This window comes from Castor canadensis, chromosome 8, assembly GCF_047511655.1.
Source record: "Castor canadensis chromosome 8, mCasCan1.hap1v2, whole genome shotgun sequence".
NCBI lineage: Eukaryota > Metazoa > Chordata > Mammalia > Rodentia > Castoridae > Castor > Castor canadensis.
In genome coordinates, this window is record NC_133393.1 from 109,287,755 (window position 1) to 109,295,011 (window position 7,257).

At 33.4% G+C, this 7,257-nt stretch overlaps 1 protein-coding gene across 4 annotated transcripts in view; it reads left to right on the forward strand.

Annotated features, from left to right (window-relative positions):
• Positions 1-4,929, forward strand: part of Cpsf6 (cleavage and polyadenylation specific factor 6) — a 32,286-nt gene extending 27,357 nt beyond the window's left edge. For all 4 annotated transcript variants that reach the window (XM_020174580.2, XM_020174581.2, XM_020174582.2 and 1 more), the window contains one exon: positions 107-4,929. The gene's annotated coding sequence lies outside the window, so the exon portion shown is untranslated. The remainder of the gene's footprint in view (positions 1-106) is intronic.
• Positions 4,930-7,257: the final 2,328 nt, after the last annotated feature.

Here is a 7,257-nt window from a genome sequence, read left to right on the forward strand (position 1 = left end):
ACAGTTGAAGTAGATGCACGACTTGCGTATGTATAGTTAAGCCAGCATTTTTCTGTGTATTACGGGGAATAGCAAAATCTACATCACAAATTTTGACACATTACAGCTGAAGGAAGAGGAACACCTTCCAAGACAAAACAGTCTTCATGGGGGAAAAATGACGCTTGTCCAGCAGTTTGCTTCTTGTGATTGAACTGAACCTGTAAGGATTCATGGATAAACTGAACAGGAATAGATCTGAATAAAGCAAATCTGCATAAATGGTAACCAGTAGCTCTACTTTTATTTTTTATGTTGCTTAACTGTTTTATTTGAAGGAAACCTGTGTGATTTAAAAAGTTAATAGCTTTTGCAACTTTATTACTGGTTATATACATTTGGCCATTATAATGTGCAAGCAATTGGAAAAAAAGTCAAGTAAATGCTTGTTTTTATAGTAGTTTGTTCTTGTTAAAAAATGTTCATATGATAATGTCTGTAAACAGCACCACTTTGATTACAATAGATGTAGTGTTGTAATAAACTGTTTAATGGGGCTGATGTGTAAAGCTGTTCAAGTTATTTGATGTTTACACCTCAGGGAAAGTCTTGTGTTCAGCAATATCTAAAGATAATGTTACTATGACAACATTTTTACTGTCCTTTAAAAAAGCATTGCAATAGCGTTTTTGGATATGCATCAATCTAATCTTGCGTTCAGTGAATTAAACATAACTAATTAAGTGTCTCTTGCCCTTGATTTTGATATTAGAATAGGTGATTACATGGATATTTAATATTTCTATATTCTGCTTTTCTAGCTGTTTTTACCTAGTTAGCTTGTGACTTTGCTGAATGGTATGTAAACTTGTAAAAACTGAAATTTGACAGACAGCAATGCAGTCAATGTGTTAGGGGTCAAAAACTTGAGGTTTTTAACATTTTAGTAAAAATTCCTATGTATTTGCTACAGTAGTGCAGCTTAACTACAGCACAGATGTACTGAGACACTTCATTGTGAACTGCTAGCATTGAAGAGAGACTTTGATAATTACGACTTGATGCTGCCGTGATTTGCTGTTTCTTATTGATGGTGCTTATGGTTTAGTTTTGAGCCATAGGCAGTAAATACAGCCATGCAGCAGGTAATGTGAGTAAAGAGAGCCTTAGCTTTATTTTCCAGTTGGTATAGATTTCTGAAGGATGTGATGTTTATTGGGTTTTTTCCTACAGTATGAGTAATGGGAGATTTAGTTTGTACCCTGTCACTACACAAGGAATTCTAAGTATGTTCATGCAACCTGTTGATTCATGCTAGGTTAAAAGTTGCTTTCTTTTTTTTTTCCTTTTCAAACCTGCCTTATATAAAGGCCTATGTTAAAGTACCTGGCTAGCATGTATTCTTTATTGCAAGATTAGCAGAGCTAGAATGTCAATTTGGTGAGGTATTTTTTTATGAGACAGTAATTCTGAATCACTACTTAGGAAATTTGAGTTAAAATCTCTAAGCAAGTCAGTTTGTTTTTAATATATTTTAAGATCCAATTATGAGAGATCTTCTGATTGTACCCATTGGTTTTTAAAATTCGGTGAATTTTAGGACACGCTTAAAGTGTTTGGATACTCTATTATATGTATTGTGCAACTGTAGAAGCCCTCCAGAGATTTGCACTGCCATTCTTCAGTTGCATTTGTCTGTTATCAAACTACTTACAAAAATAGCTGTTTCAAGTTACCCATATTACTGCCAGTTTTATTTGAAAACATTTTGTGATTGAAGTATTTGTGCCTGGGATCATTGGTGTTTATCAGAACTGTTTGCTCTCAGAAATGATTTTAAAGTGTTTATCTTGTTGGAAATGCACTTGTCTTTTTTTATAACATTTGAGAGTTGTATCAAAATCTGTTTTCTTGTTTTGTGTATAGGTATTTGTAAGTTTTTGTCATTTCTTAGTTTTTTTATAGTTTAAATACAATACCCCAATGTGAAGAAGTTTGGACATACATATATTACAAAGGAGATTAGTTAATAGTAAGGTTAAAAGGTAAGTAAAATGTCCATGAGAATAATATTTTCTCTGAGCAAGTTTAAAATGGAATCATAAAAAACTATACTTGAAGTGAAACTGGAAATTTTGTACTAATTTAATCTTTTATTTTACCTTTTCTTTTTTTTTTAATCAGTGGAACCCTTTAATTGTTTTATATCACTCTTCTCTTTACCTGGCTGATTTCATTAAGTGACTTTGTTTGCAGACAGTGTGAGCACACTAGAATTGTTTGCTGCTAGTCCATTATTCTGATTGTTGTCAGGAAGAAATAACTTTTTACTTTGACCAAGTAATTTTGCAAAGTCCTCTGCCTGGTAACTCATGAATGTATAGTAGAAAAGGTAAAAAGTTGCCAACCTTGTTTTATTCATTATACCCCTTCTGTGTAAGACCCAACGCTGTTTGAAAACTTCTTTTAATGTCTAAAAACAGTCCAAAGAGATAGTTGTACAAAGACACCCCTCCCAAAAAAGAGATATCTTTTTATTTTCTAATTTACAATTACTAGTGGATGTTAAAACTTGAGTTTATTTTTGAGTCATAGCATTTATTAGTGCTATGCAGTCACATTCCTTTCAGCTAGTAAAGTTGCAGATGAGTGATACAGCACCCACGTGGTATTGTTTCTGAAGTAGCATTATGAATTGAATATGCTGCTTTTTGTTAAAAGAAGTGTGTTATGGAAAGGATATTTGAATGTAAATTTACAAGTGTCTGTTTTGGTTTATTTTCATGAGCATGATTTGGAGTCATTCGCTGTGGCTGTTGATCATCGTTAGCCCATTTAATGGCTCCTTTACTTAGAATATTTTGAAGCAGTTCACTACAATTTGGAGTTCACAAGTACTTGTAGCTTAAGGCATTGTTTTCATTTGATTCTCCTATGGAGAGTGTTACTTTAGTTTTTACTAGTTTAAGGTCAGATCTAAAAATAAACATGGAGGTTTTAATGAATGTTGTATAATATTTTATAGTGAAAGGGAATATTGTTGAAAGGGTAAAGACTTTCTCTTTCCCTTAATGTGTTTTAATGTGCCAATAACCTAAATACATGTTGTTTTATATAATGAGATGGTACTAAAAGACTTTTTCTGTTAGAGTGCTCTCCACATTTTTGTTTTCTTATCTGAATGGTCATTGCATTTTCTGTATCATAAGGTGGTTCCAATTTTGTGTTTTAAGCTTCAGCTTAAGTTATTTTAAGAGGAAGTTTATGTTCTTACTCTTTGAGAATACACTATTGAGATTCTCACTGTTACAGATAACTGCTTTTTAAATTTTACTCATCAAGTTCATTTGCATCCCATAGCTCTGTAAATGTTTTCCCCAGTTGTGTGTACTTAAAATGCACGTTTATCCATTGTACATATTAGACTTTTTTTGTGCTAAAATATATTAAGTGGGATTTTTATAGCAAAGCATTCTATTTTTCTGTTCTTACAGTTTTCTTTTTAACGTTTACCTTCAGTTGAAACACTGGTGTATTTTATTTTTTAGCAACTTGACTCTTAGAAGCCTTAGACTAACATTTAAATAAACATTTAACCAAAAATTATGAATTTATTAAGATGTGGCCTTACATATGACATTCCTTGTGTTTATAATGTGCAGGTTTTTCATTTAGAGAAATCAAGATTCTGGATTAAAGTCTCATTTTAAGTCAAAATAGAAAATGTGTTAAATGTCTAGGCTTCTGGGAGGAAGTTCTTATCCTCTTCTTTCTTAGCATTAGAAAGAAGCAATATGAATTTTTATGAATATTCAAAATATTCAGGCAGTTGTATCCTGTTCAGATTGATTGAGATTTGTTTTAACCAATGTTTCTTTAAAATTTCAGGTTGTTGACTTTCACTGATTATACCACACACCATTACCATGGTTTTTATATGGGACGTATAAACACTTGGTTACATATAGACAGATTTGAATGTTTTAAAGACTTCCTGCTACATTAATTAATGCATTGTAATGGGAGGCTTTTAAAACATTAGATAGTATTTAACTGAAGTCACACAAATCTTGAAATGGTATCTGTGGATAGTAAATACTACCAAGAGTTTTGCATGTGGGAGTATCATAAAACTCCACCATGGGTGTAAATGTTTTACATTAATTTCATAATTGGACAGACCCAGCATTTAGTAAAAACATTTTGTTTTGAAGGTGTGTTCTTTGTCGCACTGTTACTGCGTAACATTTCTCAACATTCTGTAAGCTAAATTATTTAAAAATACAATGGTAAACCATGTTTATTTATTTTTTTACTTTGAAAATTGTAGTACTCAGGTGGTATTTAATGGGAAATGATCCTTTTGGGGTAAATCATAATGTATTCTAAGGAATGCATCTATAACATTGACTTTAGCCTTAAAAAAAGGTCTATTCCTCTTCCTCTGCATCCCATGGCATATTAGCAAAGTAGTTTACAGCCCAGTATAGCCTTACAAAGTTGTTTTACAATTTTTAATGAAAAGCCCTTAACAAAAACAAAAAATTGTATCATATTAGCAGTATCCACGAATTACTGAGTCACACTTTGTAAATAATTTGTCTTAATATCTGAAGGCCAAAGAAAGTCTTAAAAATTTTAGCTATTGACAGTGGTGACTTCATACTAAGATTTCTGTGCAAAAGGTAAGATGATATTTGATCAAGTAGACATCTTTTTGTCCATGAGAACTAGACTTCCATATTAGCTTCTTTTAAAAAGCTCATTCCCATTTTATTAAAATGTTTGTAATTGCAATTTTGTGTTTAATGTTTACTTTGTCTTTTCTTTCTTTAGCATTTAGGTGACTGTTCAGCAGTTTGCTATATGGCCATTGTTGGCCTTAAACTGCAATAGTAACAAGCATGGTATTTATCTTGTATTGAAAATAAAACAAAGTTTTGATAATAATACTTTGCAGTTTGTCCTTTTTGTCTGTTTTATAATTTTCTAGCCATTGTGTATGGTTTTGAATAATATCTATTGACAATATGTGGGATAACAGAAAAGGAACTGTTGTCTGATACAGAGAGTGAATATTTTCTTCTGTACTGGCATTTAGATGCCCTTCAAAATAGATGATAATCTAGCTAAAATCATGATTAAGGACCCCAAAAGGTTTTTAGATTTTATTCTTAAATCTAAGATTCAGAAAACATTTGTCTAGTCTTAGGGGATTTAACCTTACTAGACTTTTAATCAAGTAAAAATATTTGTAGATTACAGCAAAAAATATTTTAGCAGTTAGGTTGGAAACATTATAGCGTACTTTTTAAACAGTAACAGATTTGTTCTTCTCATGAATGTTTTGTGTGTCAGGTATTACCTCAAGCCCTATTATATTTCTCACCTGTAAGCTTCAGAGTATGTTGAAGGTAACTGTTGTAAATGATTGAAATAACCTTGTGAGAATAAATTAAAGTTAGCATCATTTGAGTCCATTGAAAATCTATTAAAATTGTTGTTCAGGTTTTATTAGGTTCCCTGTTACTCTTAGGTGTTGGCGTTTTAAAGAAGATTGCATTTATTGATCCCTGCTTGTGTTGAATTGAGACTTTTGTTACGGCCTGTAAGAGCAGAGAACATTTAATTAAGAAAAGGTTATTGGTAATATCTTTTGACCAAATGACACACAAAACTATAGGAATTGGACATGGCCTGATTTAGAGGAAGAAGGAGAAGCTTTTTTACAAAGGATTTATAGACAGTCTACCAAGTTTTTCCTAACTATTACCATGAAATTAGAGTTGTTTCCACTGAACTGGTTTCTATTGCAATATTGGGTCTTATCTCCCTTTAATATTTCGTTAACAGAGTTTCTGAATTTTTATTTGGCTCATCAATTCTGATTACTGTACCACATAAGAGATACATGATTGATTGGAGTGTGATACTGGGTATTGAACCCAGAGTCTGGTACATGCTATTTTGTTTTGGAGATAGTGCCTCACCAACTTTGCCCAGACTAGTCTCAAACTTGAGATACTCCTGCCTAGGCCTCCCAACTAGTATGTGAAGTCATAGATGGGTACCACCATGTCCAGCCTAAGATATGCACATTCTTCACCTTTTTAAAATCCATATGCAGCCAAGTGTGTATGTTGCATGCCTGTAATCCCAGCACTTGGGAGGTTGTGGCACTAGGATCTAGAGTTTGAGGCCAGCTTGGGCTGCATATTCTGCTCCTCCCCCAACAAAAAAAATCCATACTCAGTTTATAGGAAAACATTAGGAGATAGGAATTGATTCCTTAATGTAATGAGATCTGAAGAATTAAGACTTGGTGAAAAATGAAGGGAAGCACGTACCCTCTATGCAAAATGAGGCTTGCAAGAAAGACCTTTTGGCAAGAGGGCACATGTTAATAGGAATTTAAAGAATGCCAGTTTGGCCAAAGCCTAACAGGAGGAACATAGCCTGTATGAGGTCATCAGAAATAAGCCATACTCTCTAGGACATTAAAAGTTCTGAGTATGTTGTGGAATCATTGATGTGAGTATTGTCACATACTAGCATTTCAAAGCATCTTAGCTGCAGATAAAATTTGGAAAAGAGGTAAATTAGGCTAATGAAATGTGTGAGTCTTCCTTCAACAGTTAGAATAAGAGTAGAGGGAGAGAAAATGAAAGACATAGGAAGCAAGATCAACAGAATATAATAATTTGGATGTCACTGGAAGGTGAGAAATGGCCTAGAGTGTATGTAGTTACATGCCAATGACTGACATGGGGAACATCAGAAAAAGATTAGAACACTGACACTTGAGTGTAGGAGACTGGAGATCAGGGGAGCTAGATTGAAGGTATATGTGGGTTAAAAAAATAAAGGATTAGGAGACTGAATTTAGTGCCTTTGAGATCCAAGAAATAGCCATTTGGCTTTGGAGTTTTGAAGACTGGGTTAAAACTAATTTTGTAGCCTGAAATATGGCAGTTAAAATTATTAATAACTAAAAGAAGAAGCCATTTGAATGTGGGAAAGAGAACCTGAGCAGTATATATATATTGGTGGCACTGGGGTTTGATCTTGGCCTCATGCTTGCTAGGCAGGTACACTTAAACTTGAGCCACTTAAGCAGCCCTTTTTTTGTAATGGGTTTTTTTAAGATGGGGTCTCAGAAACTATTTGCCCTGGGCTGGCTTTAAACCTTGATCTTCCTGACCTCTGCCTCCTGGGTATCTAGAATTATAGGTGTGAGCACTGGTATCCTACCATATATTTGGTTTGGGAAGCAAACTG